A 13,066-nucleotide genomic window follows, 5' to 3' on the forward strand; every position below is an offset into this window, starting at 1 on the left:
ATTAAAGAAAAAACCCTGAGCATACATGTACTCCAAAATATGTATTTACTTACAAATTAAAATACATGTACTTCTACAGCAATACAGTAGATATTATAAACCATAATAAAAATTTAAACTTTAAAATATGAGATTAAAAATATATATAAAATTAAGTCTAATAATTTCTTCCTACACTCCAGTGAGTTATTTTATACATCCCTGGGGTCCAGGAAGCTGTACTTTGGAGACTGTTTACTGAGATGAGTCCTATAATTGTGTGTTTATACATGTATGTACTATGTATATTTGAAGCAGTTTTTCACTCACATACACACATTTCATGATGAGATGATATACACACGCTTTAGCATACTGCTAAATATAGCTAACCTTAACCTTATCTTCCAAAGCCACAAACCAAAAACAAAGCTTAGAGGTTTTTTTAAAAAATTATTTTATAAATAAAACTTAACTCTGTAAAAGTCTCATCATTAGCCATCTTTAAAAAGATGAGAAATTTACAAAGTATAGTTTAGCTCCTTTTGCATACAGCTCCTGAACAAGAGATACCACCTTTTTTTCACCCATCTACTGACATATTCGAAGGCTGCTAATGTTCTGGGGGTTTCATGGACTGCACCTCCTGTAACCTAGATAAAAACAATTTTTTCAGTTTTCTACAGCTATAGATACTGCTATCATTTCAGGGTTCTGAAGACTAATGTACTCTTCCCCACTCATACTCCTATAAGCCCACCCTCCGGACCCCGACTCCCACCTCTGCAATAGCAATATAAAAGGACAAAAATCCCACAACATATAACCAGTCAGAATAGACCTGCTAACACAACAAAAGATATTTACATATTTGCACAATATGATCTTCTAGAATTCTACTGACAACCTGACAGATCCTAATTCTCCATGCAGAGTGGGGAAATCAGTCCACATGAATCCTCTCAGATACTAATTCAGCTTGTTACACGTTCAGAAATGTCAATTCTCAGAACTCCAAAGTTCTGAAACTTTTACCAGTTAGATGTTTCATCTCATCACTCCAGCAAAGTACTTAAGAACAAACCAGTGCACTTAGAAAATGATTTTAAAAATATATATTTTCTTCAGATAGAATATTATATTACCCCCGACGCTGTAAGCCACAATTTATTTGGCAAGAAGCCAAGCAATAAAGCTATTAACCGGCAAGCATTCCACGAAAACTAGCACCACCTGAAACTGTTAATTTTCACTATTTTATAAAGTAACCAGATGTCCCCAGTTTCTCCAGGATTTAGGAATTTATCGACCCCAATATAGAACTACATGGTCATTCAGTGATGCTAATTTGGGGCAGCTCTTAATTATACTGACCAGAAAGTTGAGGAGAAAGCCACCTAAATCCAGTGATTTTCAATACTGCTGATTCTATACTTTGCACACAAAGAATATTGAGAAAATAATCTTAATAGAGAACTTAACATTCTTTTAAAAAGAATCGACATTACAAAAACTTAAAATTTTAGGTCTGTGAAGTCAACATACATGACTTAATTTGGAGTTTGTTTGCTTTCTATTCACAGGAGTAAAGTATTAACCACATCCCGTCTTCTTAACTAGGGAATGAATTTTAGGGTGAGTAAAATGGCTTTCTCCTCAAACGCCTGTAACCAAAATATTGATTTGTTTCATGTGTTTTCTATTTATCAGTTAATCATCTTCAGTCCCTCATTTATTATTAATCAATGAACTAACATTATTTTCAAATAGAACATTTTAGCGGGACTCTTTAAGTAAGCCCTGACTCCGTGGGCCTAGATGTCCACAAATCTAGAATAGGTAACTTGCAACTAAAATCCCTTAATCATTTCTAAAGTGGTCTATTACACAACCTACTGTAAAGGCTGAATGTAGTTTAAGAAAGATGCCTAATCAAAATTCAATTAGCATTTGTTATTTCTGTACAATCAAAACAACAATAAAAAATAATCCAGTAATTCTACCCACCTATTTCTGTGGAACGCAGATCCAAAGAAATCTTACTAATAACATTACCAATCACATGCTGAGACTTTCTAAAAAATCTTTTTAATACGCCAAGAAGGAAAGAAAAAGAGTTAATATTTATTGAGCATCTACCCTAGGTGTCTTCCATTTTACATTTGCTTTTCACTACACTGTACTTTTGCAAAGTTATTTGTGGTTCAAACATCGGTTGCTAGACCCCATGGGTTGTCGTCATACAGCTGGATGACCACCTACGCTCCCTGTGCCTCAGTTTCTTCATTTGTAAAATAGGGATAAAAACGGCACCTACCTCGTTGGACCGGTTCCGGGATTAAATGAGAAAATAAAGGTAAAGTGCGTAGAGCTAAGCTTGGCCCTTACTGTCGTTATTATAACAATTACTAGTTTTATTATTAGTGTAGGTATTTTTCCCATTTTACAGATGGGGAATTGGAACCTTAAAAAGCGTAATTTACTAGCGCTAGGTTTTGACTCAAAAGCACAAATCTGATGAAACAAAAATTGCTCAGGCATTAAATACTGGCATTCTTAAAAATACAACTTGTTCTGAAGCATAAGGAACGGCACGAATCAGGCACAGGGCGGGCATTAGCCCTGGACACCGCCGCGGCGTCTACACCCAGCATTAGGGGAAAGGGCCCACAGGACGCGCCGACCCCGCGCCCCGTTTCCCGGCGGCTCAGCGACGCCCCAAGCTCAAAACTGGAGCCGAGGGTGAGTGGTCCCCGCGTGGAGGCCCGGCAGCCGGCGGCTCGGGGCAGCCGGGGTCGAGGCCGCTCCCCGGACGCCGGCCCGCGGAGGCCCGTCCGCGCCTAGCCCGCGGGGTCGGGCCCACGGCCGGCGTCCGAGCGGGGGGTCCCGGCCCCGGGCCTCCGCGACCGCGGCTCGGGGGGGCAGCGCCCGGGCAGGCCAGCGCCCTCCGACGCCCCCCGGCCGGGAAGGTCCGGGAGCGGGCGCGGCCCGACTTCCTCCCCCGCCCGACGACTGGAATCCGCCCCGAGGCCGCGGCCCCCACGCCTGCCCCGCGGCCCTGGCCCGGCCGCGCACCGAGCACGCCTCCCGCCCAGGCCCACCTTCTCCCGCGGCGTCCGGCCCCCGCGGTCGGCTCGGCCTGTGCTCCGCGGCTCCCGCTCGGCCTGTCCCCAAGGCTGGCTTGGCCTCCCGGGCTCGGGATCGGGCGCGGCGGCGGCGGCTCCGCCTCCTCCTCGCGGGCGGGAGGAGGAGACTCAGCGGCGTGGGGCCGCCTCCCGGCAGGAAACGACCCCCGCGGCACCGCCTCCCAGGCGCGGCGATCCCGCTCCTCAGGCCGCCGCCGCCGCCGCCCTCTCCCTCCGGAAGCGCATTCCTCCCGGGCCGCGTCAGCCGCGCCCGTTGGGGGAGGGGCGGTGCGGGCCCGGGGGAGGGGCGGGGGGCCCCCGGGACAAAGGAGCGGCCGGGTCGGGCGACGGGCGACAGACTCCCCCGTGGCCTTCGCGGTGCCTCAGTTTCCTCTGCTGCCGGGAGAGGGAGGGTTTGCGCGGCCCTGCGCACCTTAATATCCTCCCGTGAGGGAATTCCGGAGCCTCCTTCTCGGCCTGTCTTAGGTGCTGCTTCCCCAAAGCCGCACGTGTGTCCGGCCCGCGGTCCGTCCGGCTGGCCCAGGACTGCCCGGTTTTGAACCCTGGAAGCCCTGCCTCCGGGGAGCCGCCTCAGTCCCCGACAAATCGAGACACTTAGTCACTCACCTTGCAAGGCTTCGTGGGACCAAAAACGTTTCCCTTTTGGAAGGGAAGTGGCTAAAGCCGGTATTATTTTTCTGGCGTGAGGATTTGCTTGACTTATGTCTTTGAGAAAGGGGAAGACTCAGGGAGGAGGTGGGTGCCAGGAAAGATGGAGATGAGGATAGTTTTAGAGAAAAACTGGTAAGTTGGGGAGCAGCTTTTGTTAGGTTATTCGGGAGGTCCATTTATGGGGAACAGGGATGAGAGGGAAAAGTTTCATCCTCGATACGGTTTCTCTTCATCCTCACTTTTCTGAGTAGGTGGACAGGAGGCTGGAGAAGGCACATTGAAGAGAAGTGAAACATTTCATTATGAGCATGGCTGGGCGCATTTTGATAAGAGGATTGAAACTTGTGCCAACCGGCATCATACTGAAACCCGGTAACTCAGAATATGCTGCTGGCAGGCTGCCATTCTGTTAGCAGAAAATGTGTGTTGCCACGTGGTGAGCTGTAGCACCCTGTTGGGCACAGAACTCGAATTATTAGATTTGTGAAGCTGGTGTTTCATTTGGGGGAGATTAGAAGCCGCGATGCCCATTTGGCTGCCAATCTTAAATAAGAGAAAACAAAACAATCCCATCTATGGAAATTGTGCCCGTTGCTCGCCAGCAAAATCGAATCTGTTGGTTAGATAATCTCTGGAAACCTCTAAAGAAATGAGAATGATTTTTCCCACTTAATGGATGACCAAACCTAAGAGATTAAATGATGTTTCCTTATTTGTGGAATCTAAAAAAGGATACAGATGAAGTTACTTACAAAACAGAAACAGACTCACAGACATAGAAAACATGGTTACCAATGGGGAAGGGGGGTAGGATAAATTAGGAGTTTGGGATGAACATATACACACTACTATATATAAAACAGATAAACAACAAGGACCTACTGTATAGCACAGGGAACTATATTCAATAACTTATAAGAACGTATAATGGAAAAGAATCTGAAAATATGTATATAATGTATATCATAAATATTATATATATAACCGAATCATTTTTCTGTACACCTGAAACTAACACAACATTGTAGATCAACTGTACTTTAAAAAAATAAACAAATAAATAATGTTTCTATATTAATAACCCAGTGGTGTGGCTGCCATCAGACCTCAACATTCTTGAATTTAAAGATACTGGTTGTACCACTTCAAAATTGATCAGAACTGGCCTGGTCTCAGCATAGATTACAGTTCTAAAGGTAAAGCGTAATTTATCCATGCTTGATTTGCACTACATTTCCCAGAACTTCCATCCCTATGTGATTTGCCACAAGAACATTATGAGGTTCACATTTGCACAACACTAAGCTAAATTAGTTCAAAGGCAGTGTAATCATCTTTCTAATCTCAGTGTCAAACACTGTTACAGGTCACACAATAGGGGCTCAGCTAATATTTGATAAATGAATAAATGGGTCCTTTTGCTCCCCTGGGACCACATCAGAACATTTGGCTAAACTAAAGTGTGAGCAGCAATTTATGTACAGAAGTCATGGGCTTTGAGGAAACAAGAAATTAAAGAAACATGTCAGGAATATGACTCCACTTGTTTTTAATCACATGATTATGGAATACAGAATTGGGAGTGGGAGTGAGTCAATGTTGACTCAGGAGTGGAATGCTGTCTTTCTCTTGTAGTTTGAACACTTTTGGGACTCAGCCTGTCAAATATTATTCTGTCCAGTAAGCCACAAATCATCCCATGATAACTTGAAGGCTTTTCAATCTTTTGAGAGTGGAAAAGCCTCTAAACAGTGTAACATTTTACAGGCAAATATTTTAGTACACATTCATTTATAAATGATTTTCCAATTGCAATAATCATATCACTTGGGCAAGACTCCATGGGGTTAGAGCAAAGGTGAATACCTGCGTTGTGAGAATAGGAGTATGCCCAAGACAAAAATGTTTTGGTCTTGACCATTGGCTGGCACATTATGGCTCAACCCATATCAGATCAGTTTTAAATAAACAGTGTGGGGACTTCCCTGGTGGTACAGTGGTTAAGAATCCACCTGCCAATGCAGGGGACATGGGTTCCAGCCCTGGTCCAGGAAGATCCCACATGCCACGGAGCAACTACTGAGCCCCCATGCTGCAACTACTGAAGCCTGAGCGCCTAGAGCCTGTGCTCTGCAACAAGAGAAGCCACCACAATGAGAAGCCTGCACACTGCAACGAACACTAGCCCCCGCTCGCCACAACTAGAGAAAGCCCGTGTGCTGCAACGAAGACCCAATGCAGCCAAAAATAATAAATAAATAAATTTATTGGGCTTCCCTGGTGGCGCAGTGGTTGAGAATCTGCCTGCCAATGCAGGAGACACGGGTTCGAGCCCTGGTCTGGGAAGATCCCACATGCCGCGGAGCAACGGGGCCCGTGAGCCACAACTACTGAGCCTGCGCGTCTGGAGCCTGTGCTCCGCAACAAGAGAGGCCCGCGCACCGCGATGAAGAGTGGCCCCCGCTCGCCGCAACTAGAGAAAGCCCTCGCACAGAAACAAAGACCCAACACAGCCAAATAAATAAATAAATAATAAAGTTCCGAAGCATTAAAAAAAATAATAATAAATAAATAAATTTATTTTTAAAAAAAAGCAGTGTGACTTTGTGTCCCAGTATGCCCAGATAACCCCAGTTTGTCTGTTGCCCAAGCATAATTATTAATAGCACCCCTTTTCATTCTCAAAAGTACATCCTGTTACATATGATAGATTGTACCATCACCCTATAAATAAGAGCGTCCAGACAACGAGGGAAAAAATAACTAATGTAGCAATTCAAAGGGGATGCATAGGGACACATTGCAAATCAGATCCCAGATTTATAGGTGAAGACCAATTCCAACACTGATCATCAGGAAAAAAATTGTGTGGGGATAAGTGAAATGAATTAGGCAGTTCCTATGTGATAAAGATGCCCTACCAGAAGATTTAATGAAAGAAAACCCTAGAAAGTAGCTTGGCTGATCAACAGACTTGGGTTTTAAATACCACTGTAAAAGTGTGTGATGGCTTCCGGAGCAGATTGATTGCCAGTGGCTAGGTGAGTCTTCAGCTGCTTTTCTAAGAAATGTTTCTACACAGTGATCTGGATATATTGTTCTCATCTGCCACCTTCTTTAAACATAAAAAAAGAAAAAGATGAGCCCATAATGTTAGAAGGAATAGAAGTCTCCGATAATTCCCTATAATACGTATGTGGATGTGCTTCTGAATCATAAATAACTTCATTCCTTTACCTAAGACACTAAACTCTCCCTATTACAATGTGAATCTGTGTGCCCTGGCTTAAAAAAAAAAATAGCCCTGGGAATTATTAACATTTTGAAAACCAAGGAATGTTGAGACAGTCCTCCAGTTCCTCCTTTTTCTGTCTCCAAATATACAAATAACATACAAATAATCAAATATTGCAAAGAAACTGGAAGTTCACTTATTGTGCAACTTATTATTTTCGTCCTTCGAGCTTTGACTGAGTGAACGCTGCTCAATACCCTGTTACAACTGCCAGAGGAACCATGAGTTTGCCACAAGGTCATCAGCAACTGTGTATGTACGGTATGTGGCAGTGTACTGGACTAGCCCATCCTGAGGCTTTAGTTAGTGCTTTATTCCTTTGCTTATTTAAAAGTAAGCTGGAAAAGTGTCAGAACAGTCTGCCCTTCTAGCTTAGGGCTAGCCACTGAGTCTTTTCCTTTTCTAGACAGTTCACGGTTGCTGGATTATGGATCTGAATACGGGCCACGTATGAGTAAGGCTGCCTCAACTGTTCAGCTTCCTGTTTTCCATATATAGCGTGCCCATTTTCTTCTTGCTCAGTCCATGGAGTATTGCCTCCACTGGGTGTCAGCACTCCCTGCCAGCTTTCAGAGGCTGAACATTTTTAAGAGCCCAGAGGGAACAGTGTTTTTAGGCAGCTCTTTTCAGACACTGAGTTTCTTCAGCTGGAGAAGGGAATGTGCCTTCCCAAATAAGAATGAAGAATATGCCAAATGTAAGCAGTTGAATAGTGCTGGAGGTATTTTTAGGAACTGGGGTCACTCAGTACAGGAAATGATGGTGCTACCAGCAACTTATGGCTAGAGACTATAAAACAACATTATTTCTCTCCTCGTTTAAATACTTTTGAGTATCTTGAGAAAATTTGGCAAATTGAATCAGGAGCAGCCGGATTGGGGCCAGATTCATCAGGGAGTGGGACAAGTAGGTCAGCTGAAAGGTGTGTTTGTTTGGTAAGTGATGCAGCCCTCCTCCCCCAAATTAACCCCCGTAACATTTTAGAGAGAGTTCTTGCCGTGTGCCTGTGTATGGGAAACAATGAATCCATGGCCCCCCAAAACTATAGACACAATTTCACTTAAACATATAGATCTGCATTTTTGCAGATAATTCTGGTTTTCATGGGATCTTAATCCCAAAACATTAAAAATCACTATTTTAAACACAGTCCCGTTTATAGACCAGGAGCCCAAACACATTTTTTTGTTGTTGTGGGCTTGGAATCTTGACTTGTGTACTAATTAATCTTATCTAAAACAATTTTTTTAAACATCAGATACACCTCCAAATATTTTGCAATAATAAGATTTTCCCTGCAGTGTTATTTAACCTGTAGGAGGTAGAACAGAGAAAGTACAATCTTCTGTGATCAAACCACATGACTAAAGAGTGTGCCGTTTGTGTTTACTTTTCAAGGTAAAATAAATTTCAAAGAAAAACCAGAACATTTTATTTCAAATTTCCAACTTTACATACTAGGACTTAAATGCCTTCAAATTATATCTAAAAATCACCCTGATTGAAAACTGTTGTAAATTTTTAATTAGATTGAGAACAATTCTAAATTAATTTTAATTATACTTCCCAAGAATATTTTCCATTTAGTATTAAGAATAACAAGCCCTGTGGCTCTTCTCTTTTAGGATTTCTGCATTGTTGTTGGCTGATGTCATAGGCTTTTCAGTCTATGATCACAAGAATTCCCTATTTATAACTGCTTATGGCTGCCACATGCCTAAAATGTCAGCTAAACTGTTTTTCTCTTACAGTCAGAACACTGGCTGTAGAAATGAAACTCATCAATTAAAATTTCACCAGTAGGGAGAAAATATTTGCAAAAGACATAGCTGATAAAGGACTGTTATCCAAAATATACAGAGAACTCTTAAAACTTAATAAGAAAACAAATAACCTGATTAAAAAATGGGCCAAAGACCTTAACAGACACTTCACCAAAAAAGATACACAGAAGACAAGTAAGCACAGGAAGAGATGCTCTACATCATATGTCATTAGGGAATTTCAAACTAAAACAACAGTGAAATACCACTACACACATACTAGAATGGCCAAAATCTGGAACACAGATACTACAAATGTTGGTGAGGATTTGGAGCAACAGAAACTCTCATTCATTGCTGGTGGGAATGCAGAATGGTGCAGCCACTTTGGAAGACAGTTTGGCAGTTTCTTACAAAATTAAACATACTCCTACCATATGATCTAGCAATCACCCTCCTTGGTATCTACCCAAAGGAGTTGAAAAACTGTCCACACAAAAACCTGCACATGAATGTTTATAATGACTTATTCATAACTGCCAAAACCTGGAAGCAACCAAGATGACCTTCAGTAAGTGAATGGGTAAATAAACCACGGTACCTCCAGACAATGGGACATTATTCAGTGCTAAAAAGAAATGAGCTGTCAAGCCATGAAAAGACATGGAGGAAACTTAAATGTATGTTACTAAGTGAAAGAAGACAGTTTTTGAAAAGCCTGCATCCTGTACAATTCCAACTGTGTGACATTCAGGAAATGGCAAAATTGATTAAATAAATTCTAATACGTCCACGGAATGAAATAATCAACAGCTTTAAAAAAGAATGAGTTAGACCTGAATGCATTGATTATGGAAAGATATTTGATAAATATTATGTGTGCTTAACGAACAAGATGAAGAACACATTGTGCGTAATTCTTTATATGAAGCGGTGTTAGTATTATCCACATTTATAGGCAAGGGAACTGAGACAAGAGACGTTACTTTGAAAAACGAATAAGTAACAGAACCAAGATTGGTATGCGGGCAGTCTGGCTCGAGGGTCCAGACGTTTATTCACTGCACTTTACCGTCTCTGATCTCTTTTGTGATTTTACACAAGAGACATTGTCTGCCCTGTTCCACCTCCACTGCGACTAGTCAGGTAAGTCTGTAATTCTGAAGGTCAGGAATAAAACGTCAATCTCTTTGCACATATAACCCATGTTCTCCAATACCAGCATTTCCAATAATAATAAGGGGACATTTTCATCTCCATCTATGTTACTCCTTGTCTACCTCTTAATTGAAATACATATATAATACATACACATATATTGATATTATATTTTTTTCTCAAGAAGGAAAGGATGACACGATTGTCATTGTTATATATCATGCGAACAAGCATACAGGCAATCTCATACAGCTGAGATTGTTGAATCAAATTATTCCAATGTTGGTCAGGTACATATTTTTCGTTAGAGGTCTTATAAGATTCTATCTTTTTTAAAGGCAGTGACTGTATCTGATGTGTTTATATGTCTAACATAGTGCTTTACATATACGATTATATTGCTTCTCTTTCATTGAAAATAAAATCACCACCTGTCTTCTTTGACCTCATCTTAAACCATCTCCCTTTTGCCCACTATACTTTAGCCATATTTCCATGACTTCACCAAGCATGTTCCTATCTTGGAGTTTTTGTGCTTGTCATTCCCTCTACCTGAAATGCTCTTCACATGTTTACTTCCTTCTTGTCAATAAGATTTCAGCTTAACTATCACATCTTTAGAAGGTCTTTCTACCCCCCAACCTAAAGTAGCCTCCCAGACCCTCTCCATCACATTGCCATAGTTTAATTCTCTGCATGGCACCAGTCACTAGCTGATATTTTTCTATTTATTTTTTCTTTGATAATTTTCTATCTTCTTCCACTAAAGTGCAAACTCCAGAAGAGCAGCTAATTTGTCTGCCTAGCCCAGCTCCCAGAAGTGCCTGGAACAAGTAGAGAGCAAAGAAATAGTCATTGAATGAATGAATAAGTACTTGTTCATTTTTTTTTTTGGCCATGCCACACGGCATGCGGGATCATAGTTCCCAGACCAGGGATCAAACCCGTGCCCCCTGCAGTGGAAGCAGGGAGTCTTAACCAGTGGACCACCAGGGAAGTCCCAGTATCATTCATTATTTATTTAGCAACTAGTATGATGATTATTTCAATACCATGGAATATTACAAAGTAACATTAAAATAACATTTTTGAAAGCAATTGCTTACTGCAGTTTTCATTCTAAATCTTGCTATTAAAAATATTCCATTTAATTCATGGTAAAAACACTCAACAAAATAGGGATAGAAGGAAACTACCTCGAGATAATAAAGATCATATGTGATAATCCCACAGCTAACATCATTCTCAATTGTGAAAGGCTGAGAGTTTTTCCTCTAAGATCACAAGATATGGATGCTCATTTTCACCACTTCTATTCAACATAGTACTGGAAATCCTAGACAGAGCAATTAGGCAAGAACAAGAAACAAAAGGCATCCAAATTGGAAAGGAAAACTAAAATTATGTCTGTTTTTAGAGGACACGATCTAATTTGTAGACAACCCTAAAGATTATACACACACACACACACACACACACACGCACAACTGTTAGTTCTTTTCAGCAAAGTTGTAGGATATAAAATCAATACTCAAAAATTTGTTGTGCTTGTATACACTAATAATGAACCATTCAAAAAGGAAATTAAGAAATCAATTCAATTTACAATAGCATCAAAAAGAATAAAATACTTAGGAGTAACCTTAACCACGAAGGTACATTGAAAACTATAAAACGTTGCTGAAAGAAATTAAGAAGAAACAAATAAATGGAGAAACATCTCATGTTCATGGACTGGAAGACTTAATATTGTTAACATATCAGTATTACCCAAAGTGATCTGTAGATTCAGTGCAACCCCTATCAAAATCCCAATGACTTTTTTTTTTTTAGAAATAATTATCCTAAATTCATATTGAATCTCAAGGGACCCTGAATAGCCAAAATAGTCTTGAAAAAGAAGAACAAATTTGGAGGTCTCATAACTTCCTGATTTTAAAACTTATCAGAAAACTGCAGTCATCAAAGCAGTGTGGTACTGGCATAAAGATGGACATATAGACAAATGGAAAAGAATAGAGAGCCCATAAATCTTCACATATATGCTCAAATGATTTTTAACAAGGGTGCCAAGACTATTCAATGGGGAAAGAACAATTTCTTCAACAAATAGTATTGGGAAAACTGGATAGCCACATGCAAAAGTTGGATCCTTACCTTTTACCATATAAAAAATTAACTCACAGGGCTTCCCTGGTGGCACAGTGGTTAAGAATCTGCCTGCCAATGCAGAGGACACGGGTTTGAGCCCCTGGTCCCGGAGGATACCACATGCCGCAGAGCAACTAAGCCCGTGCGCCACAACTGCTGAGCCTGCGCTCTAGAGCCTGTGAGCCGCAGCTGCTGAGCCCGTGTGCCACAACTGCTGAAGCCTGCGTGCCTAGAGCCCACGCTCCACAACAAGAGAAGCCACTGCAATGAGAAGCCCGTGCACTGCAACGAAGACCCAATGTAGCCAAAAATAAATAAATAAAATAAATTAAAAAAAAAAAATTAACTCACAATATATCAAAGACTGAAACATAAGACCCAAAACTATAAAATTCTTAGAAGAAAACATAGGAGAAAAGCTTCATGACATTGGATTTGGCAACAACTTTTTAGATGTGACAACAAAAACACAGGCAACAAAAGTAAAAATAGACAAATTGGACTACATCAATATTAAAAGCTTCAGCGTATCAAAGGATACAATGAACAGAATATAAAGGCAACCTATGGGATGGGAGAAAATATTTGCAAATCATATATGTGATAAGGGGGTAATATCCAGAATATATAAAGAACTTCAACTCAACAACAAAAAAACAAGCAACGCAATAAAAAAATGGGCAAAGGACTTGAATAGACATTTCTCCAGAGAAGATGTACAAATGGCCAATAAGCATATAAAATGATACTCAACATTACTGATCATTAGGGAAATGCAAATCAAAACGACGATGAGATACCACTTTAAACCCATTAGAATGGCTACTATAGAAAAAAGTAATACAAAGTACAGGCTGAGGATGTGGAGAAACTGCAAGCTTTGTGACTACTGACAGGGTTGTAAAATGGTGCAGCTGCTGTGG

The 13,066-nt window shown here is 41.1% G+C and overlaps 1 protein-coding gene across 1 annotated transcript in view; it reads right to left on the reverse strand.

Annotated features, from left to right (window-relative positions):
• ITGB1 (integrin subunit beta 1) overlaps positions 1-3,303 on the reverse strand; it is a 42,904-nt gene extending 39,601 nt beyond the window's left edge. Inside the window, exon 1 of the mRNA XM_061178864.1 lies at positions 3,081-3,303. The gene's annotated coding sequence lies outside the window, so the exon portion shown is untranslated. The remainder of the gene's footprint in view (positions 1-3,080) is intronic.
• Positions 3,304-13,066: the final 9,763 nt, after the last annotated feature.

Source organism: Eubalaena glacialis, chromosome 2 (genome assembly GCF_028564815.1).
Source record: "Eubalaena glacialis isolate mEubGla1 chromosome 2, mEubGla1.1.hap2.+ XY, whole genome shotgun sequence".
NCBI classification, from domain to species: domain Eukaryota; kingdom Metazoa; phylum Chordata; class Mammalia; order Artiodactyla; family Balaenidae; genus Eubalaena; species Eubalaena glacialis.